The sequence below is a fragment of the Corvus hawaiiensis genome, chromosome 2 (assembly GCF_020740725.1).
Source record: "Corvus hawaiiensis isolate bCorHaw1 chromosome 2, bCorHaw1.pri.cur, whole genome shotgun sequence".
Lineage (NCBI taxonomy): Eukaryota > Metazoa > Chordata > Aves > Passeriformes > Corvidae > Corvus > Corvus hawaiiensis.
This window is the reverse complement of record NC_063214.1, coordinates 36986342-37010601: the sequence shown is the minus strand read 5'-3', so window position 1 is coordinate 37010601 and position 24260 is coordinate 36986342. Positions and strand designations below refer to the sequence as shown.

General features: G+C 43.5%; 1 protein-coding gene and 1 long non-coding RNA gene across 14 annotated transcripts in view; both read right to left on the bottom strand.

The window, feature by feature from the left end:
- Window positions 1-24260, bottom strand: part of DLG2 (discs large MAGUK scaffold protein 2) — a 1000200-nt gene that overhangs the window by 907138 nt on the left and 68802 nt on the right. The gene's annotated exons all lie outside the window — the stretch shown is intronic.
- Window positions 15837-21757, bottom strand: LOC125321502. 2 transcript variants are annotated; one of them, XR_007201561.1, is made up of 3 exons: window positions 18318-21757; window positions 17427-17558; window positions 15837-16589 (listed from the first exon to the last, which is right to left on the bottom strand). It is a non-coding gene; the product is annotated as an uncharacterized LOC125321502 (long non-coding RNA). The 2 variants fall into 2 exon arrangements; XR_007201560.1 differs by having other exon boundaries at window positions 17427-21757.

The window sequence follows — 24260 nt, the reverse complement described above, 5'->3', positions numbered from 1 at the left end:
CACTCCTTAGTGACAGCTGATTCCGAATCCACAGACAGAGCAGGACCCTCTCAAATATGTGTCACACTGACAGGGGCAGGGACCACCAAGCCTGCACACTCATAGCTAAAAACTGTGTGCCAACAATAGACCCTTTTAATATTCCACAATTCAAAGGATGAGCTGGTGCTTTTTTATTTTAATTCTCTTTCATTGCCAGTTTTTCATCTAACACCAGCAATTTTACACTGGTGTAATGCTTGTATCCAGTGAAATTACTTCTGCTTTATCCCAGGGTAAGCAAGATCAGAATGAGATCATTTGTGCTTTATTCGTGGGAGAAAAATGATGGATCGCTGTTCAAATATTAATACTGACATTTCCTATGGAAAGATCGTACATAATACATCAGTAATGCACAGCAAGAGTATTGCCTGTGGGTGTGGTTGCAGGGAAGTATGAAGGTGTCCAGAGGTTTTGTAAGAAAAAGGGAAGCTATATGAATACTGCTACAAAGCAACTAATAAAACTCAGTCATTTGTGCCTGTGTGAATCTGCAAACTTCATGCACATATCTATTTTTGTTCAAGGCAGAAACCTGGCAAAACAGAAAAAGAGAGCCCAGTTTTGCTTCACCAAAGTTTGAGTGCAAGCTGACCTAAGAGCTTGCTGCTACCCAAAGGAATGGATAGTGCTCCTCCATCCTGTCCTTCCATACACTCCCTCACACCAGACACCTTCCAGCTTCGCTCCTTGCACCAGCTTTCATGCTTGTCAGGAATATTCCTGAGGTAATTCAATTCATTAATTTGGCAGGAAATTATACATTTTGATGGGGGGAGTTATTTTTCCTGTAGCTCAGCAAGTCAACTCCAGCAAGGGATCAACAAATGCCAAAGTCAGCCTGTACGGCCAGAGATGACTGCAAAGAGCATCAGCTGTGTATCTGAAATGTACTTCAACTTATTAAAGCCCCTATCACATACAGAACCATAGAATTTCCTGAGCTGGAAAGGACTTACAAGAATCATCAGAGTTCAGCTCCTGGCTCTGCACAGGACATCCCCAAGAATCACACCATGTTCCTTAGGGTGTTGTCCAAACACATCTTGAACCCCGTCAGGCTGGTGCTGTGGCCCCTTCCCTGGGGAGCCTGTTCCAGTGCCCAACGACCCTCTGGGTGAAGAGCCTTTTCCTGATATCCAACCTAAACCTCCCCTGACACAGCTTCAGGCCATTCCCTTGGGTCCTGTCACTGGTCACCACAGAGAAGAGATCAGTGCCTGCCCCTCCTCTTTCCCTCACGAGGAAGTTGCGGACTGCAATGGGGTCTCCCCTCAGTCTCCTCCAGGCTGAACAGACCAAGTGCCCTCAGCCACTCCTCAGGCTTCTCCTCAAGGCCCTTCACCATCCTCATGGCCGTTTTCTGAATGCTCTCTAAGAGCTCATAAATGATTATTCATTTATTTAAGTAAGACGTTACCTTTCTGTATACACAGATAAACATATGCTTCCATCTAAAAAGCTGAAAAACCCAAAACAAACCCAAAGCATGATGGACAGTGACTGGTTTTGTAGTTACATGGTGACCAGCTCAAACAGAATTAGCATCCAGAACATTTATGTCATCAAATAAGGAAAAGTAGTGGCAAAAATTCTCAGTTAAGCTGTGGATTAGGTGTCAATCTACCACCCTACTGCAGCTGTATGTGCAGCTCCAAGGAAAATAAAACCTGGTAAACAATAGACAAAGGGGAAGGGGGGTGGTGGTGATGTAACAGACATCCAAGAGAATAAATGTTTGTATGTACAAGCCCTGGAAGCAGGTAAAAGGCTCTTAGCCAGAGGTATTCAAGCCAGTATGAACAAATCTGGAGGGAATGGCTTATCAAGTGTTTTCAGGAGGAAAAAAATGCACTATCTGTAAGGGACACATAATAGTTACTCTGATATTTCTGATGTGTCACATGAGGTCAAACCTTTTAACATTTGTCAAGCTGGAAAACAACAGCAAAACTTGAACTATCTTTTACTGTGACTTCAGTCAGAACAGAGCCCAGCCCTGACAGCAGCTGCACAAGAAACAGCTGGCAAAGACCTAACATGCCTGAGCAGTCTCATCACCTCAGATTTCCAGTGTCTCAAGTCTTCTTTGGAAATAAATAGAAAAAAAAAAAAACATAAAAACAAAACAGAAACCAAAAGTAATTTCTTTTCCAGTCAAAGTCTTCTGAACAGGATAAACAGGAGATGTGCTCATCTTCTTGGCATGCTCTATCTGCTACTCTATGCAGAATAAAACAGCGTTTCTTTTCAAATACTTGTCAGAAAAAAACAAGCATAAAAGACAAGAAAAGGTATTTGATTGTTGGGGTCCCTCCCCCGCCGTGTAGCCCTGGGAGAGGGGCCCTGAGGGCACAGACACGGGGCTTCCCTGTCCCTGCTCAGCCTCGTTCCCATTGGTTGGTTTGTGTTCCCTGCGCGGGCAGAAGGACCCTTGGTCCCGTGACTGGAACAGTTCCCCGGCAGAGCTCCGGCCATGCGGCTGGAGAAATAAACATCTCTCTGAAACATCTAGCAAGAATCTGTCTGTCCATATATATATTCCTTTCCACGGGACTCCTGGTTTGATATATGCGTGTTGCAGGATCCCCACTGCAACAAATGGTGGAGATTTGTGAGCAGAACGATCCCCGATCCCTAAGCGACTGATTTGTGTGAGTAAACCCTGGAAACTTTGGATTCCTCTTCTTAGTTTTGCTTTGCTATTCCGTATCTAAACTATGGAGGAACCGTGGGAAGACTCTTGGCTCTCAGAGCCGCATATGGACATTTATCTTAAACTTAAAATGATTCTTGAACAACGATTTGTAAATTTTAGCTTGATTCAAGCTCAAAAAGAACTGAAACACTTCCTGGCATGGTTGTTTGAGAACTTTTTCTATGTTTCTTGGGATTTAATTCTTACCAAGGGCTTTTGGAAAACCGTTTGGACACAGTTAATACTGGAGTCAAAATATATGCCGATGGAAGAATATTTTCGTGAATATTATTTAGTTACCGAGACTGTTGAGCAATGTCAGCTGTGTCCTGGTGAAGGGAAGCCTGGCGCAGGGACCGTGCGGCCCAGGCCACGTGCACCGAGCGCTCTGCGAGCAGCAGCGAGGCAGTTCCCGCGCGCGGGCGGAGCCACGCGAGCCGCAGTGTCGGTGGCGGAGCGAGGCGCGGCGGGACCCGGCGGTGCCCGAATGGCCCCGCACAGCGCGTGGTGGAGCGAGCCCCGTGAACGCCCGGCCGAGAGGGGCGGCGCGCGGGCGGCGGCGGGCGGCGATGGCGGTGGAACGGAGCCGTGCCCAGCCGAGACGCGCGCTGGAGCAGGGCGTGGGGGAGTCATCGCTCGGGGGCCCGGCCGAGACGTGGGTGCAGCGCCCGACATCGGCAGTGAAGCTGCGACCAGAGGAGGCGACGCACGGAGAACTGAGCGGCGCGGCCTGGCCCGGCCCGCGCAGCCCCGAACGCGACCCCGGGAAGAGCGCGCAGGCACGAGCAGCCCCGACAATTCCAACACGGGAGCGACCGAAGGAGAGAGCAAAGACGCAGCGAGACAGAAAACAGCAGCCACTCGGAAAAAGAAAAAAATCATAGTAACTAAGATCTTAAGGATAGTAAAATGGTATAATGTTAAGCAAAATTATGGTTTTATAACAAGGTGTGACAACCAGCAAGACATATTCGTGCATAGAACTGCTATTAAAAAGAATAACCCTGAAAAATGCATCCCAAGCTTGGGAGATGGAGAGGTGGTGGAATTTAATATTGTACTAGGGAGAAAAGGGTTACAAGCATCGCAGGTCACTGGGCCTGATGGTGTTTCTGTGAAAGGCAGTATATATGCAAAAAACCGTAGTCATGTTAGACAATATCTCCATTGTAAGCCCCCCCTACAGTTTCCCTTTCCTAATCCCACCTTTCCCTTTTACCCTATGTCCTATTACCCCCAGTGTATTCCCAATCCGTTTTTTCATCCATGGTTTCCCTCACAAAACCATGCTTTTGCCAATTGTTTCCCCAAAAATCCCTTTCCAATGCCGAGTGGGGGATGAAAAGGGGGAGGGAAGAAGTTAAACCCTCTCCTGCCTCAGTTTCCCCACAAAGCATGCTCAGAGTCCTGTCTCCCTTCTGTCAGCCCTAAGATGTTCCACAGAATCTGTTTGGACATTTAAAGACTCAGGAGGGTGGCTTGTTTTGTTTTGAAACTGTTCTTGTTATGTTTATCCAGTTGTTTTCATTCTCCTTTTATTACAATAAAACGGGTGAGGTGTTGGGGTCCCTCCCCCGCCATGTAGCCCTGGGAGAGGGGCCCTGAGGGCACAGACACGGGGTTTCCCTGCCCCTGCTCAGCCTCGTTCCCATTGGTTGGTTTGTGTTCCCTGCGCGGGCAGAAGGACCCTTGGTCCGGTGACTGGGACAGTTCCTCGGCAGAGCTCCGGCCATGCGGCTGGAGAAATAAACATCTCTGAAACAGCTATCAAGAATCTGTCTGTCCATATATATTTCCTTTCCACGGGACTCCTGGTTTGATATATGCGTGTTGCAGGATCCCCACTGCAACATTTGATTTTAAAAAATTATGAAATTTAATACTTTTTTTTAAATGTATAAATCAGTTTTGCTGATTAATTATGGGAAAATAAAGGTACTGTCTGAATCAGAAACCTTTAATAAAACTGAAGATTCTCCCTGAAGCCCGAAGGACAGTTTGAAGTTTGGCTTACTATTTTCTTAAGATCCCTGAAGCAAGCTGCCTTACAAGGACAGACTGAAAGATTCTGGTTCTTTGGCCTTGGAAATTAAAGGCTGAGACTCTCATTGCTGCCTCCAACAACTAAATTGGAGGGTCTGAAGAGGAAAGATCAAGACTTCTCTCAGACAGGAATACTGAGAGCACTATAGGTGCCACAGGAAATACCTTCTCAATGCAATCACCATGACAGCGGCCAAATACTGAAAAAGGGGACCTGAGAAGCTGCAAAATCTCCAGCTAATAAAGTCTTCAGCACCTGACCTAAGTTGGTCCTGCTTTGAGAAAGGACAAGATTGTTCAAAGGTCTCTTCCAACATCAACCTGTTGTGTGGTTCTACCTCATCAAAGTGGGCAGAGAAGATCGTGTCCTCCTCTTCCCAGTAGTTTCCAGGACAGCACACATGTTTGGAAACCACTTGTGTTTTACCACAGCTTTCTAGGAAGATATGCCTGATAAAAAATTCCTAGTTTGTCAGAACACAGTCTCCTGAAGAGGAGATTGCACCACTGTAGTCTGAAGTTAATCTTTCAAAGATGAAATGCCGTATTCAGGGGACATCTGAAAGATGTCTGGACCATTTGCACCAGGGCTTTCAGTGGAAAAAACCACTCAAGTCACTAAAGAGCCTACCTCCTTCCCTATACCTTAATGAATAGAGTCAAGTCCAACTCTGAAATGCTCCTTAGAAGTCAGGAAACTGGGTAATACAAGTAGGTTGAAAACAGCCTGGAGCAGTGCTTTTACCACAAGTCTTACTGCACAAAATTTCACCACTGGTTTCCCTCCCTGAAAATGCAGTTTCATGGAACAATTAACCTAATCAACTGCCCCTTTGCAAAAGGGGAAATTCTGTTTCTATTCTCAGCCACAGTCCTATATTTCTGCTGATTTCCTTGTGCCAGCCTTGGCACAGGTTTAATTCTAAGGTGAGCTGACACAGACCCATTTTCTTGGAGCCAAAGTGAATACTTTCCTGGCTATAACTAACTTGTCTACTTGTGGATCCAGAGGAGCAGCAGTGCTGGTACAAGAGCAGGGGGGACAGGAGAGGACAACTATACTACCAGGTGTTGCCCATAATCAAAACAGAAAAAACCCTTGCAACAGTGTTAGAATAGAAAAGTAAAAAGAAAACTTTTATTTGGAAGCTTTCAAGTGTCTTGGTGGTGATGGGCACACCAGGAATCAAATTTCTACAACTTTGTAAGGTTAATTAATTAGGATATCTAACAGGCACATCCAACAGGAGATTCAGATGCCCCAGTAAGCCACCTCTGGGTCAGGCCCTTGGAGTTGGTCCAAGGGGTCCTCTTCCCCACTTCTTATTATGTCATATTGTAGGTTCCCTACTTGGAATAAGACTAAACAATATTTCAGGAATCTGTTTCCAAGTTCAGCTTATTGTTCTAAAATCTAGGAAAAAGGGTAGGAAAAGTACTGGAGCTACAGCCATGCATTATCTACAAAGCCACAAATATATGAAAAAAATAAATAAAAAGCTTAGGCATCACAGGGATTCAGAGATCAGCTGAGTTAGAATTTGAAACTGTAGCTTGTAATGCAAATGCTCTTCAGTGCCAAATAGCAATGTCAGGAGAGGGCCCCCCAAGCAGGGCTGAGGCTGGCTCAGCAGTGCAAGCCGTGGCTGGCAGTCCCATGCCAGAGAGCTGCCAGGAGCTGGCAGCTGAGAAAGAAAACCAAGGGTACTGACCCAATGGAGCATAAGTACTGTAGAAACAACTTTCTCGTTTTAGCAGCATTTTGGACCTATTTAGCCTTAGTTGGGTCTCCCTTATCCAGCCCTTCCCAGAGGTTCCCAACAAAACTGGCTGTACTTTTCATTTTAGCATGAACTGCCCACATCAATATCCTTCTCTAAAGAATGCTAATGGGAGTTTCGCCACAGAGTTCAGGAGGGTGGGGGTAGATGAATATAGTGACTTGTGGGAACACCAGGAGCCTGCCTGGCTTCTGGCACACAGCCCAGCACTTTGAGTATTCAGAAGAGACCATTAGATCACTCAGCCTGACTTGCTGTATATCACAGGACATTATATTTCACCATCTCATCCTTGCACTCAGTCCAACAAATATGTATCAGGTACAATAAACTGTTATTCCCTGTATATATGCCAGCCTGCATGAATGAGATATTGTTTTCTGAAAAGGTATCAAGTCACTTCCAGTATCCTACAGCCTGCAGTGCAAGACTTCCTTGAATAACTCATGACAGGGAGGGGAAATCTGACCACTGAAGACTGGCAAAAGTTGCTGTTTACAGGACCAATATATTTGATTAAATCAGCATCTTATTGCATGAAAATACCCAGTTGCAGTAAGGATGCTGTGATAAATATTCTTTAGAAACTGGGGTACGGTTCATGATTCAGAGCATGGTGCCTACTTAGATTAATTGCATTTCATTCCAAATGCTTGATTAATATTACAGTTTTATGCAAGCATCAGAGATGTCCCATTCCCTGGAAGTGCTCATGGACAGGCTGGATGGTGCTTTGAGCAACCTGGTCTAATGGAAAGTGTCCCTGCCCATGGATGATCTTTAAGGTCCCTTCCAACCCAAACTTCTCTGTGTTTCTACATATGGTGATGTATGGGGAATTTCAAGATGCTTTATGGCAGAGATGTCAGGATTACCATGCTACTTCTCCAGCCACCACCCACAGCTCACTCATGTCTCACCTTCAGCCAGACCCAATCACCTGCCCTCTGCTATTCCACAGTTTAGCTCTCTAACACTGACAGGAAGGACAGTGCTTGAGTGTTCAAAGCATAGCTAATATAGAATGCAGAATTACTGGCTAAATGAGACTGCCTCCGTTTAAACCAAATATATGAGCTTTTTTAGGATAGGAATCTCACAGCTGTTCACTGAAAGCTCATCTCAATCCTTCATTATTTATCTCACTGTGCCTGCAAAGTGACAGAAATCAGTAAACCCCCAAGGCAATGTTTCTGCCATCAAGAATTACCCACTGTTCATGCATTTTCCTCAGATGCAAGATTGTAATCATTAGCTGTAATATTATAACTCTCTCATGACTTTCACTTCATGTGTCTAGTCCGGCTTTGCAGCACAAAAAATACTGATATAATAAAGGGAATCCAGGAAAGATTATCATGATTGCCAGAGGGCTGACAGACACAGGATACTGAGAAGATTCAACTAGATTCAACTAGATTCACCTGGTCTTAAGAAAAGGTAGAAGGAATGAGAGAAATCTCATTGCTAGCTACAGTTACTTAATTCTGCTGGGGATGTAAAAAAGATGGAGCCAGGCCCTTCTCGGAGTTAACAACAGTGGGAATTGCAGGTAACACTTGGCACTGCAGATAATGCAGTGCAGAGGAAACAGCGATGAGTTACCTTGGGGAGCAGTCACGCTGCTCCAGGCTGTATTTCATCTCTTTTTGACAGAGAGAATTGTAGTACGTGACAAGCACTGTACCTCCACACCAAACCAACACATATCCACAACAGCTTGCAAACCACACCACAAATATACCCCCTGTTAAGGAAACTTCCCTGTCCAACCACCCAGGAGCAGTCACACTCGCACCACCTGAGCTGGGACCAAGGCCCCGTCGCAGCTACACCCCACACTCACACAGTCACACCAGGGCTCCTTACCCACTCAACCCCAGGTTTCCCATAGCAGAGTCCCAGATGTCCAGATCCCTAAAACAATTTAATCTTGGTACAATAACTAAATAACAAAATAACAGCCCGAGCTGGTGCCTCCGAGAAGGGGCCCCGGACAAAGGAGCCCCCAGGCTTTTACCCCCTCATGCTTTAGGCATGGGAAAGTCTGGCACCCTCGGTCCCCTGGATGGGCCACAGGTGCCCTTTGCTATGCCAAGGCTCGGCTGTTCACAGCCTCTTGGCTCAGGCTCCTGCCCCCAGAGCCCAAACTGCAGCTGCTCACCGAGATACCTGTACCAAGTGTGCTTCACAGCACCCACTGCCTGTGTTTTATTCATGGATGAGAGATGAAGTGCAATAAGTGCCAGTGTTCCTGCCCGTGATGGCCATCAGCTGACTGCCACTCTGAATAAAACTGTCTCTCACTGCCAGCCTCGTGGGCTGACAGCTGCACTATGCACTGGAATCGTGCTTAAAAAACTGAGTTTCTTTAAAATATATCCCTATTTTTTAGGACATGGAGGCTCCCTTACTAGAGAAGCTGAAAATTTACAATGCCAAAGTGCAAAGTGCAGCCAGTTAGTAGATGTTAGAAGAGGCCCATTTGAAAGTACAGCAACTTTTACAGGTCTTGTGTATTCATTTTCACAGCAGGGTCTAGAGGCAGAATGAGAATATCATTTTACACAAAAAGAAAAAAAAAAAGCAAATTACAGACACCACATTTTGTTGAATATACACTATTCCCATTCACGAAACAAGACTACATTCTACCTTCATAATAAGTTGAAGCTAATGAAGCACAGCTGCTTTATATGTTTCAGAAGTACATTAAGACACAACAGGATGTTCAGTAACTATGTTAGAAAAGCAAATTCCTTAAGGTAGCTATATCAGTATAGATAAAAAAAAAAACCTGCTTCCCAAAACTGGCTCTGTACTTTCACTATCTTATAATGCCTTTTGATTAACACATTCTCTTACGCTGGATTCAAAAAGAGTAAAAGCAAAGTTGATGGCAATTAAATATTAAGCCAAACCTTGCCCTGAGCTGTTTGCATGAATGTGTGCTGAGTATGAATTTACATCCTTTCTTATGTAAACTTACATCCAAAAAGTGGTGAAAAAACTTACTTCAACAGCAGTTACACAGTTATCTAAAGTACTGACACCTATTTAGACAGTGTTCACATTTCAGTCCTTGTTGAAAACTGATGCTATAGTTGTTAAAGAAAAAAGAAAAGAAAACATATGAGTGCTTTGCCAAAGTTTTCCAAACAACTTCAACATACACCTCTTTTTTCATATATTAGTGTGGTGCAGGATGCTTTCCAAAATTAATACATTTGTAAGTTAAAGTGGAAAAGAAATATTAGAAAGTACACAACTTTTACAAACATTAAGAGGAAAGTATTTTCAGCTTCATATAATACTATAAAACACTCCTGGATTGTGGACATAATATTTCTGACATTTGAGTCTTACTTCAACCTTTGCACCTCAGAAACTTCTTTCTAAAATACTTCTTGCTATTTTCAAATCACTTTTCCAATTGCCTTTATACCAACATCATTGATATACATCACACTTCGCTCAGAGTAGGTCAGATCCTGCTCCAGCTCTAGCAGTGTAAATCTGGCACATGTGACCCCAATTAAGGTTACTACAGAGTGGCATGGGTGTAATTTAATACAGAGCTTGGATTCCTTGCTATATTAGTACCCCTTTTAAACACCACTCCTTTAAGGTCTGCACAACTCAGAGATTTAATTGCATGCTACACTTTACTGAAATGCTGAGAATTAGCCCCCATTCTGCCATATACAAAGCCTTATTTTAGTTCTTAGCTGGCTTCCCACTAATCATCCCCACAGTTTGCAATGGTAGGCATGCTGTTTGCAATGATGTAAGCCTAGAGAAGATTCAGTGAAGTCTCTGGAGAAGTACAGGTGCAAAAAGGACAAGAGAGAGCACCCAATACATCTATCATACTCATACATATGCAGGCCCACCCGTTATGCATATTCAGTGCAAGGATCTGCTGCTCACTTTACAGGACATTATTAGGGATAATGAATCTGGACCCTTGGATCCTAAGGAGATGAAAAGGTAGTAGGTGTTTGGTATGCAGATGCACTGAATAGTGCACTGTGATGATTGAAAAAAAAAGCCCAAGGTGAAAACTGTAAGGGGTCTTACTAATGATCACAGCTAGATACAGGTGGGGTGAGGAGCAGGACAACAGGTCCCATCCTTCCCTCATGAGTTAGAAACATAGAATTGTTAAGGTTGGAAAAGACCTGTAATATCATTAAGTTCAACCATTAGCCTAATACTACCAAGTCCATCACTAACCCACATCCCTAAGTGCCACATCTACATATCTTTTAAATACCTCCAAAGATGGTGACTCCACTGCTTCTCTGGGCAGCCCATTCCAGTGCTTGACAATTCCTTTAGTGAAGATATTTTCCCTAATAAATCCAATCATAATCTAAATCTCCCCAGACATAATTTGAGGCCATTTTCTCATTTTCCTATCACTTGCTGCCTGGGAGAAGAGACTACCTCCCACCTGTCTACAACCTCCTTTCAAGCAGTTGTAGAGAGTTGAGGCCCCTTAGCAGAGACAGCCAGAAACTGCATGGATATCAGTTGCTCAGGCCCTTCACCTACATAATTAAGCACTAATGCAAACTCTGTGGGGTAATTACAGCTTATATACCCCATCCATACATATGTATGTCCTGTTCTGCCATTCCTCCAGCAGCTGCAGCCTGGAGGTAGGAATCACATCAGTATCCTACCTGCACCTGAGGGGATCATGACTCGGGGCCCTTGGGACTACTTTGATCCAGCAGGGAATGCCATGCAATCCTACGACCGCATTCTCGTCATGACAGTTTAATGGTGCTCAGAAATAAATGTTCATCACTTCACCACACACTTAAAGCAGCGTGGGTGCTCACAGCTGACAGAAATAAATGTTTTTCAGAGACAGGAAAAAAATGAAACAATAAAGGAAAAAATATTGCAAAAACAAATAGGCAATTAAAACTTATTTCTTAAACATGACAAGCCTTTAACTGAGACAGCCCTGCCATAATAAAACCATTAAAAACTCATTAAGTGGGCTGTGGAAACTTCTACCAGATAGATATGAGATTTCATTGACAAAAGAACAAGATCCAGCAGATGAATGAGCCTGGGATCTATAAGATTTGTAAAGTCTTTTAAAGTTTATTGTACTTTATGAAAAGCTAAATATTACTGCCAAAGTCTATGGAGACCATTCCCACGTCTATATCTGTTTAATGGTGTGGTCAGAGAGCTAACCAGGAAATTAATATCTCAGATGCTAGTAATGGAGGAATTGACAATTTTCATTAGAAACAAAATAACGTTCGCAAATGCTGTGATTTAATCTCAGTGGCCATCCCAGTATCTTCTGCATCCCCTCCCATTGCTCTCTGTCCTTTCCTTTTCCAAGGAGGATGACAGATCTGGCAGTTAAATGACTTGGAGGGATATATATGCAGGAAACCATCAGCACAGGCTTCCCGGAAGCACTAACATGAGCTCATTGCTCCAATTCCTTCTTCTCTAGCCCTCTGCACACAGCTATCCATGACTGCCATGTCACCCTCAGATACCCTCTCCATAGAAGATATGACACTAAATCAGTTGCACATTGCAGTCCTATCAGTGAAAATCCTCCCACTTTGTTCAGATCACATTTCAGATACAGATAAGGTTATGACATGGTTCCGGAGTGGAAAGTAATTGACTGATTCATCGTTTGATGAATTTATATACACTGATACATTATTGCAGGAAACATCCAGAAGCAGGCTTTAACACCTAGTTTATATATCTAATCAAATGCATATGTATCGATATATATGTGCAATGTATCTAATTTATACAGGTTAAGAAATGGTACAGAAATTCCTTCAACAGGAAAGCAAAAAGGCTTGCCCTTTCTTCAGAGAGATAAAAGGCACCAATTTACTTGTTAAGCAGGGAAGCAGGAAAGAAAACAATTGTAGTAAGAAGCTGAAGTCAGGAGGACATGTAAAAGTACTGGCTAAAACATGTTTGTTCTATACATAGTCCTATTTGTCAAGTCTTTTAATACAAAATGAAGCATTACATTTGTTCACTTCCCCAGAAGTTGCATATTTCTGTGATTTTCAAACATGCCTCACCATCAATTCATAGGTTGCTCCTCCCTCAAGACCACCATTCCTCTTCCTCATTAAAACACCTGAAGCCAGAAAGGGAGCTGCCATTCTCTACAGTGCACCAGGAAAGGGTAGAGGGGGTCACCACTGCCTCTCACGTCGAATCAGAGCCACAGGCAGAAGACACACACAGGAAATTGAGTGGAGTCATGGTTAGGAGATGGGAGAAAAGACTATGAAGGATGAGGAAGTGGTAAAGGGCAGCAGGCTGTGCTGATGAGGCTGGGAGACAGATGAGCTCAGAGGAAAACCATTTAACCATGGAAGTAGACATATGAAGTTCTGCCAGTGGCCAGGAGGAAGGAGGAAAGTGGCTGCATCACTGTTGTGGGTTAGATATGGGCCTTAAAATTTAACACTATTGGGATAGGCAGATTCCCCTCTAAAGTCTTAGAAACCATAACTGAAAGTAAAACACTAGACACATTTGTGATATTAGAACATGAAGGAGTGCTGGGGATCTGACTCATATTTTGAACACATAATGATGGCAATATTGTGACACTAACAGCTTCAATTTACTATAACAGAATTCTCACGGTATGTGTGATGGGAGAACACAGCTGCAAACACTTTCATGGGGAGTGTTAGATGTTTAGTTATCATTTAGGCTGGGTTTATGGGCTCAGTCTTCTTCCAGATTAAAAAAGTGGGAAGAAAAAAATCCATTTACTTGATGATTGTGTATCCAGGCATTACTGGAAACCATAATAAAAGGTATTACTAGTCATTTTTATTACTGACCAACATTTTCAAACCAGAGCCTGGAGCCTGGGTTTAAGCATATTTGGTCCAATATGATATATTTTCCATTGATTTTTCTATAAGCAGCCACAAAACATTTATGTGACCTCTGCTAAACTTGATCAAAATTAAAAAGATGATCCAGTGCTGGATGTAGAAATCTTTATTCAACCAGATATTAGAAACTAAGCAGAATGAACTTCTGCTGCAAGGTTTGGTTTCAACACAGTTCCCAGCTTCTCTGAAAGTCATATACTTTAGGATCATGTGGTTGGAGGTTCAGGGGAAATACCTTATGGTGTGGAGCTGTGGATGGAATTTAAATTGAAATTATTTATGTCCTGTTCTATTTTATGCCAATGTTTAGTGTCACTCCATAAAGCAAACCCTAACATAGATATAAATCTGTCAGCATTGCATAAGCAGTGTCAATCCATTGGTCCTTACATAGATGCAGTTGCTGAAGGATCCCTATCAATGTCATTTTTCCCATGCTAATTTGTGCACCTTGGACACAACACAATAGGCAATTTCAATCCAGAACTTCTCTATCAGCAACAGACAAAACAAAATATCTGTAAAATAATATGCAGCTCTTGTGGAGTGCAAAGGATGATTGAGAAAAGGAATGAAAAAGCTGAGAACTAGCAGCCCCTGAATGCAAAGGCTGTGGAAAGCCAAGCCTGTCCTGCCCCTTGCTTTGACAGCTGTAATCCTGACTGAACCCTTTGGGCACTTTGGACACAGGGATGCCATTAATAATACCTTTCAAGTCATTCCTTCTGTTACCTCTGCTTTACAGTTTCTATTTATTAAATTACTGCCTATCTCTTTTTATATCTATTTTCAAAACAGAGGAACACAGAGATAGGATTTATCAAAGCAAAAAATAGCTCATGGGTCAGCTGCCCCAGGCTATGTTGAAAACTGAACAAAAAGAATGCTAAGCTGCCTGTCACCAAAATCACCCTAATTTAGGAGTACAAGTACAGTTCCTGTGACTAAGAAAATATTTTTTGCTATTCCAATGCAAAGGCCATTATTGACATAACCAGATTTTATCTTTGGTCATTACAGATCTAAGCTTTTAAACTTTTTTCTTTAAAATACTGGACAATATTATGCTTTTTAAGATCAAGAAGTCTGGTTAGTGTTTTCCAGAAAATATCAAACTCTAGACGCTCTTCCTTATCCCCCTCTTCATTAATCAAATGTTCTATACTATGCTTACAAGCATGAAGCAGGCTGCCTGCATATTCCCTGGAGCAGATAGTTGGAAGTGGCAGCCTGCACTGTATGAACATCTCCTTGACCTTCAGGCTGCTCTGAGGGTCTTGACTCAGAACAGCATTTGGTCTGCAGCAGATCCTCCTTTTCTGCGACTTCCTAAACCTCACTGCTCTACTGTGCAGTAATAATCTGTGGTTTGTTTATTCTGATAACACAGACCTAAGCAACACCTACTTCAACAACTTAGATGTAAGAGGTTTTCCCATCTGTCTGAAATGTTACACAAGCTGCTATTTAATGACCACCGGCTGAGTTTTGCGCCAAATAATGGCTACAATTGCAAGTATGGGATTTGACTTGTCTAAATAATTACTTTTTATCTCTAGTTTATGATTTCCAGCCTTTGCAGCACACACCTCACATTTCAGCAAGTCTGTAATATGCACTAATATTTAAAAAAAGAAAAACCAAACAAAGCCTAAGCAATTTACAACGAATCCCACGACACTGACTGAAGAAGGTCTATCACATCATCACATGCCCAGCTGCTGGCTTTACATGAACACTTAAAATTATACTTCCCAAAACACATTTGCTTTTCACAGCTGTATTGGTTTTGTGTGGCAAGGTTTTTGACAACAGGGATGCTACAAGGAAGCTTCTGTGAGAAAATGCCAGAAGCTTCCCTTGTATTCAACAGAGTTAATCCCAGGCAGCTGCAGGATGGACCCAACACTGACCAAGCCCAAACCCATCAGTGATGATGGTGGCACCTCTGAGATAAAATTTTTAAGAGGGAGGGGAAGGGGACAAAGGGAAAGGTTTGAGAGAAACAGCCCTGCAGACCCCAAGGTCAGTGAAGAAGGAGAGGAAGGAAGTGCTCTAGGTCCCGGAACAGAGATTTCCCCTGTACCCTCTGGAAGACACTCATGCTGAAGCAGTTCATGAAGAACTGAAGCCTGTGGGAAGGGCCCACGCTGGACAAGTTTGTGAAGAACTGTGTCCCATGGGAGGAACCCCTTGCTAGAGCAGCAAAACAAAGAGAGGAAGGAGTAGCAGAGACAACTCGAGCTGAACTGACTGCAGCTCCTATTCCCTCTCCCCTTGCATCACTGGAGGGAGAAGGTAGAGAAAATAGGGAATGAAATTGAGTCCAGAAAGGAGTGGGAGAAGGTGTTTTAAGATTTGGGTTTATTTCTCATTACTCTACTCTGATTTGATTAGCAATAAAGTACATTAACTTTCCCCAAGTCTGTTTCACCCATGACATTATAGCTGGTGAGTGATCTCTTCTTGTCCATAAGTTGACCGTGAGAAGATTTTTTTTTTTTGTTAGATTTTCTCTGCCCTGCCCAGCTGAGGAGAAGAGGGATAGGACAGCTTTGGTAGGACACTTGATGTCCAGCCAAGGTCAACCCACCACAACAGCTGGTTCCCCATGTGCAGCAGAAAAATGGTGTTTTTCTTGTCAAGCTCTGAACTGCAATTAAAGACAAAATCAACAACAGGCATGACCTACTCAAGGTTTCACAAATCCAGTGGTACACACTTCTTCTGGCAGATGAGGGGCTGTTGAAGATGCTGCAGCACAGACCAGGCTGTCCTCTGTCTGTTGCTCATGGCACAGCAAAGCCAAGCACTGCTTCAAGAGGCTGATGGAGATCACTGCCAGCAGCGATGCTCTGGCCCCATCCTTGCGGTGTGGCTGCTGTAGCCCACCACCAGCAGGTGCTGTTTGTGTGATAGGACAAAGTGGATACAACTTTCACCTTTCCCTCTGTGCTTCCTCAAGTTGTGCCAGAGGCTCCTGCTTGGCTGGTTCATGGGGGACATCCTGGTGATGTGTCATGCTCTCATGTTATCTTGTCTTCTTTGCACCATACACCCACAGTAGGCTGTAGTGTTACAGGACCTTGCACTGATGAACTGGAGTTTAAACATACAGAAATAGAAGAAGAGGAAGATAGCTCTAACTTTTTTCATTCACTGGTCTTCAGCATTTAATGTGTTGAAATAATTGTGTTGCTCATTTGTGCGGCAACAGGATGTGTCACACAGTTAAAATTTACTAGACAAATTTCACCCTGTTGATTTAGGAAGGGCAACAGTCTGGTAGTAACCAGGCAACACTTTCTGAAACAAACATTACATGTACCCCAGAGGTTTTGGGTGTTTTTTTTCTACTGAGAAGTATCTTCTGACCATTTCCTAGCTCACACTTTTCCATAGTCAAGAGCAGCTCCACCACTGCTGCCAGTGAACACACAGGGCTTTGTGGTGCTGCACTCAGGTTTGGGGTGCAGTTTACCTCAAAATGGGGCTCAATCAGTTTGCTGAGGCTGAGCCCTCTACCCGGCTCATGCTTCTAAGAAGTTGGACACATCACCATTAACAGCTTAAGCTCAGAAGCCCTCACAAGTTCATAGCTAAAGTCACAACCATTTTTGGGTGGGGATGTTGGTGATTTTTTGGTTATAAAATAAAACTGAAAGGAGCAGGGGAGTAACAGAGCCAAGTAACTGTGTCCTCATAAAGACGGGTGGGTTGCCATTCACTGATAAAAAGTGCACTAAAGTCTGTGCAATGTTAATTTGCTCATCCTTCAGTGATGCTCTACTGTTCTTTGTGGGTTTGGTATCAGAGATGAATGCTAATATAATAATATATAATGAATAATATAATAATATATAATAATATAATAATATATAATGAATAATATAAATGTCCCTGCACATTAATCAGACATTTATGACCTTTGCTTACCAGGCTGCACTGGAGCTCAACCCCAGAGCTGCAGTGAAAGGCCACATGGTCTTATTAAACTTCCTGTAAAAGTTGCAATCATAGAAGGCATCATAGTCTCCATAGAAAACTGAAAAAAATCTCCATAGATACCTACAAATTAAATAAAGGGTTTTGGTTGGAAATACTGAATTGTGGGTGCAGTCCAAAGCCTTCCCTCACCCTCTCCATAGCCCAGGACCCCCTTACAGCCCAGCCTGGGCCCACCAGTCCTGTCCCCAGTGGTGCCATAGGATATTGGACTCCAGTTTCACCCCAGTGGCAAAGTCAAGGAGATGAGAACTTGTGCAGTGGTGCTAAACAGACACTGAGTCCTGCAGTGCCTCTGAGGGGAACAGAAATATCACAGATTAACAGCATCAGTGCAGGAAAAGCAGAGCCCCGAGCGGCATGACCAGGTCTTCACACTCTCGTGTTTTTGAGGAGGCAGGTGGGGAAGAGGCACAGCTCTCATCAAGGAAAAGACAGCCGCAGCAGCAACCAGGTCTGCTGTCCTGCTTGTTTATTCTGGAAAGAGAAAACTGGTCACATCCTAGGAAAATCAGGAGATCTCTGTGGGCTTTAGTATGACCAGGAGAGAGAGCACAAGGGAGAGAGGGAAGGACTGCTCTCTGTAGCAATAGAAGAGGAATCATGTCAGGCACAACTCAGAAAGGGATCTGAATATGGCCACAGAGAAAAGAGAGAAGACAGGTGGCTTTTCCAAGAGGACACCCTCATCCTCTAGGTCCGCTTGCAAACCAGGCTTCCTCTGGAAAACTCAGGAGCGGTAGATCTGTATTTATATAAGGAGCCATGAATGAGTCACACCTGGGAGATGTTTAGGGGCTAAATAACACATCTGTTGCTCACCAACAGAGATGTCTTGCTTGCAGAGATCTCCTTGAAGCTCTGTGCTGATGGGATAGACTTGCTCTGGCACCTGAGTTACCTTGGGCATCTCTGCACATTCCTGATGATGCTGAAAAGCATCCATGGTAGGCATTTATTGCTTCCCCCTTAGAGCCATTTCACCATTATATGTATCTGTCTTGTCCTCAATTTTTTCTTGACTATGTGCTCCTTGATCCTTTTTACCCTGTATGCACACACCTATTCTGCCACCTTAAATGTATTTTTAACTCCTTGCTTTTTACTGCCTTCAGGTTTTTGTAGAATGTTATTCTTTCTAACTCTAAATCGCCACCAAGCCATATAAAATACATAATCTTTCTTGCACATATATAAAAAATATTCTCTCCAGTCCATTATTTTCTATTGACACATTTCTCCAATTCATCCACGTCAGTATGGCATGGATATGCCAGAATCAGCAATACTGTTCCACCTGTGCCATGTACAGCTGGATCATCGCCTCCCTGGAAGATAATGTTTTTGCCTCTGTGTGTAGCCCCAAAATCATACTCTTCAGTGCCTATATAAGCCCACTAAATGGTTTCCCACTGCTTTCTCTAGGGGTTGGTTTGTTTTTTTCATTTCTAGTGCTCTGTAAGTATCTCTCTCCTGCAGAACAGTTGAGTCTCTGATTATTTTTCCCAGATGTAAGAAACAGAATTTTCCAAGCTGGAACTTTTCTTTTACTATTATTCTGTATTTCTAAACTTTCCACCACTTTTCCCCTTGTTAATCCTTCCAGCTCCTTGCAAGGCAACATCCTCTGCTCACTTAGGGATATGGTATATCTTGAGCAGAAAGCAAACCCAGGAACACACTGTGACTTAAGTTGACAATTTGTTCCCTCGTGAGAGGCATCTGTTAGCATCTACAGATACATGGCAAATTATTTTCCCCTCCATGCTTTCTCCTTGCTTCTGCTTGGCACGCTGGAGAGAAACAGCAGGCTAAGGCTGGGGATCCCTCTTCCACCCCTTCTTCCCCATGGCTGCTAATACGTCTGTGTGAAGGAAACAGAGCTGCCCTAGAGAAGCAAATCACACAGAATCATTGCATGGCTGGGGTCAGAAAGGACATCTGGAGATCACCTCAACCCCACTATTAAAGCAGATTCAGCTGGAACAGGCTGAACAGGATCACATCCAGCGGGGTTTTGAATATCTCCATGGAAGGAGACTCCACAACCTCTTTGGGCAACCTATTCCAGTGCTCTGTCACCCTCAAAGTAAAGAAGCTTTTCCCCATATTCAGATGGATGTTCATGGGTTTCAGTTTGTGACTGGTGTCCCTTGTCTTGTTGCTGGACACCCCTGAAAAGGGTCTGGCCCCATCCTTTTGACAACCACCCCTAAGATACTTACATGCTTTTTCAAGATTCCTTCCTCTCCTCTTCCTAACTACAGATGCTCACTCATGTAATCTTCATGGGAGGAGAGATGATCTTGCCCCTCTTGTGCTGCTTACAGTCCCTTACAGCTCACCAGGCAAGCAACTCCACAAAAATGAAACACATCCCAGCAGCCTCGCTCTCCATGACTCCTTCAATTTATTATTTCTCCCCCTGTTTATCACCTTCCTTGATGGTCTCAGGCAGTATAAAAGTATTCTCAGACAAAAAGAACTCCTAAACTTGTTTTTGTAATTCAGTGAATCAAAAGCTCCCCTTTGTGAGACTTTTTTTTCTAGAAATACTCACAATTTCTACACAACCTCCCACTGGAGCTAATGAGGGCTCAGATGTTTTCTAATCTTCCTCTAGCTCTAACTCCCATCGGCACTGATGGTCAGACAGGCTGGATGCACCAGTTTCAAGTGCTATTCATATGTTTTCATTCTCTTGCTCCGTGTGTTCCCCAGGCAGGGAGCAGAGATTTTTCTTACCGGCTGCTCTCAGGATGGAACAGACAACAATTGGTACTCAGAGCAACATAAATAAAGATGTGGACAGGTGAAGTTATAGAGTTTAAATCCTTCAAGTACAACATTGATTTAAAGTAACAGGTATTAAAAATTTATCTATAGCTTTTAAATCCCACATCATTCTAGAGTGGAAGCAGAAGACCATCCCCATGCTACAGCTGAGGAGAACACACAAAAGCACAAGACATATCAAAGATCCCATTTAATGTCCCCTTTCAGTCATTCCCAGAAGCTGTCAGGGGTATTTCTGAATTTTCTCCAGAGGGATTAACAATTAACATTTTTCTAGAGACTGTTAATTACTGTTGGTACCAACTGTAAGAGTCCTTCAAATCTGATGTGAAAGGCTATAGAGGTTTTCTAACCTATGGTTTCTGTAGAAGCAGTGGCAGATCCCAGCTTCCAAAACTAGCACAAGACATTTGATGGGATCTTATGAGAGGGGTTGCCACTGAAAGCAAATGTCTCTGCATGTGCCACTGCCACTGTTCTTAAAATTATATTCACAATTTTTAAGTTTGGAAAAGACATTGAAGATCATCAAGTTCAACAGTCAACTTAGCACCACCACCATGTTCACCATCAAACCATGTCTTCAAGTTTCATATCCACACAGGTTTTGAACACTTCCAAGGATGGTGATCCACCACTTCTCTGGACAGTCCGTTCTAATGTTTTACAACCCTTTCCATGAAAAAGAAATCATGCTATTAAAACTAAACCTCCCCTGGTGCAACTTGAGGCCATTTCCCTTCATCTTGTCACTGCTACTTGGGAGAAGGAACCAACACCTACCTTACTACAATCTCCTTTCAGGTAATTGTGGACAGCAATAAGGTCCCCCTTTTCTCCAGGCTAAACACCCTCAGTTCCTTCAGCTTCTTCTCATCAGACTTGTGCTCCAGATACTTGCCCAGCTCTGTTGCCCTTCTCTGAGGTCCTGGTTCCAGGCTGGATCTGTGGGAAGGGGCACTGCCAAGACATTGTCTTGTTCAATACCACCTTATGTCATTGTCAGAGGAGGGAAAAAGGGACTTCCTCTCTGGCTTCTGGGATGGAGAGTGTCCCTCTCTGGTGGAACAAAGCATGGCAGGGTGGAGAACCCATTGGCCATTGTTCACTGTCTTGGGGTCACTCTGTGTGGAGTTGGGCTTGGTCAGCATTCTGCATGGAAATCATTCTCTCTTTATACACTTTTGTTAATAATATTGCTGCTGTTACTGTTTGGGGTTTTTTTCTCATTGCTGTTTCCAGTAAATTGTTCTTATCTCAACCCATTATCTCTGCCTTTGGTATCTCCCACTGGAGCGGGGAGGGCAGCAGCTTATGTGTTTCTTTTAGTGGGAGTACTAAATTGGGGAATACTATTCCTAAACCATGACATCTGGAAATGTTCCAGCCCCTTAATGTCCTTCTTGCAGTGAGGGGCCCAGAACTGAACACAGGAGTTGAGGTGTGGCCTCACCAGTGTCCAGTACAGGGGGACAGTCACTGCCCTGGTCCTGGTGGTGAGTATTGCTGATACAGGCCAGGATGCTATTGGCCATCTTGGCCACCTGGGCACACCTGGTTCATGTTCAACCACTATCAACCAGCACCCCCAGACCCCTCTCTGCCCTTTCTGATGGGCAGATTCTCAGCCACTCTGTCCTGTTGCACTGCCTGCGGTTGTTGTGCCCCAAGTGTAGGGCTCATGACTGAATTTCATACAATTGGCCTCGGCCTGTTGATCCAGCCAGTGCAGATCCCTCTGTAGAACCTTCCTGCCCTCCAGAAGATCTACACTCCCACCCGGCTTTGGTGTCATCTCCAAACTTCCTATATCTACACTCAATAAGTGATGAGAAAGAACTGAATTTCTTGATGAGAAAGAAGAGTACACATCCACTGAAATGGTTGGAATCACCCTTGCCAATGAATGGGTGAGGAGGAGTTGGAGCAAAGCTTGGAGAAGTTGAGGGAAGGAAGGAGAAGGCTGAAATCAAGAAGTGTGCTTGGGCAGCAGAATACCTCACTGAGCAAATATCTCTGAGCACTGCAGGCTCAGCCCATGTACCTCTAAGTGTTTCTTCCCCTGCATTTCAGGTATTTCTGGCTCCTTTTTCCAGACACAAAGCTGCTCTGAAATGAGAGCTAACAGCATAAGACTTCTTGAAGGGCTACAGCTCTAAAGAGAAATAGCAACTACTTCTGCAGACAGATGTGATGGATGAATGCAGCTAGCATCGGATCTTTGGAACAGCCGTTCCTACCCCTTGGGAAAAAGGGAATGTAAATAGCCAGTGAAACCCTCTGGTGTCAGGTAAATGAGGATAATAAGTATGCTAGTAATGCCCTAAGAAAGCGACATAACATAAAATATATCTTTTTCATGACAGTAGTGCGAAGCAAAATATACATATTTTGTACACATATTTATTTATACAAAATACCAGATGCTACTTTAATTGCTTGCTTTTATAATAAATGTAATTTATTAAAAAGACGTAATTTTCAAAAAAGGAAGGTTAATGAAATCTGCCGGCATCACTTGGAAAGTGGATGCAAAGAGAGAGAACAGTGGCCATTTATCTCTTTTTCCTGAAGTCATGAAGGAAAAGATTAACAGAAGGTAAAAGTAAAACCTACGAAGTCAGGTTTGATTGCTTATTTGTTGCTGTGTTATATATGATATGCCAAATGAAAATCAATGAAGCTTAACACTGGAACTGGGCAGGAATAAAAGATTTGCACTCTAGAAGAAGGAGACAGAGAACAGTAATAATTCAGATGGAGATTGTGTCTCAGGCAAGGACTTGTCTTACCAAGTGTAGACACCTACAGTGTGGTTGTGTCCAGGAAAGGCATTTCAAAGGCACAACTGCTCTTATTCTGAAGGCTGGACCTGAAACAGTGGATGCCTCTTACCTTGGAAATGCCTCTTTTTCCATGCTGACAATAAAAAGGGTTCCTCTATAGTATGTTGATCTATAGTGCAGAAGTCTAAAGTTGGTCAGAATTAATATAGATCCCTTATAATTCAATGATAGCCCAGGGACCCATCAGCAGAGCAGTGAGTTTGCCCCTGGATCATGCAGGACTGGTCGGAGTTGTACCATCTTGTGAGTAGCAGCCACTTAAGGGGCAGGGCTACAGAAGCATATTCATGAGGCTGGGAGCTGCCAGGGATGGGAACTCGAGAACCAAGCAGGAGACTTATTCCAGCCCTGTATCACTATTAGCCATGAGAGAGCAGAAGGAAGGGAAGAGAGAATATTCACCCAAAGCTGTCCTTCAGCTGTGGACTACAGCACATTCAAGCAGGCAATGTGTGAAATGCATCATTAAACCCTGAGAACTTCTCAGGAACTCCAAGATAGGAGGGACAGTCCTTTGGATGCAGATATCGGACACCAAATATTACCAAAGATACTGCAGTGCCCTTATATAAATCACTGTTACTCTTTTCTCTAGAACACTGTGTGCAACTCTGATCACTCAGTTGTGAGAAGAACATAAGCAGAGCTAGAGAGGAGAATATTCAAAGAAAGGCACTAAGGTTGGTGAGCATGAAAATATTTGGACTGTGCATCTCTGTGAGGAAAAAAACAAGAAGACACATAAAGAAATACATAAGATAATGACTGATATGGAGAAGAGGTATTGGGTCACTCAGTCCACTTCAATTCATGCAAGATGTCTGAGACAGATGATTGTTGGAGAGCCAGCTTGTGGAAACAAGGACAAGTGGTTCTCAAGGACATCACTTCTCTCTCCCCCTTTCCCTGCCCTTTCCTTCCTCCCCTTTCTGGGGACCAGACCACCTGCTTGCACAGCTCTCCAGGCTGAACTGCCAACAGGAGAGGGGACAGGAATGTGGTTTGGGTTTGTGCAGGCCCCCAGCCCAACAACAGCAAATGTTATGGTGGCTGAATCAGTCATGATGTCCTATTTCAGCCTCTCAGAATGCAGCCAGTATTTTTAGCCAATATAAAATCCCTA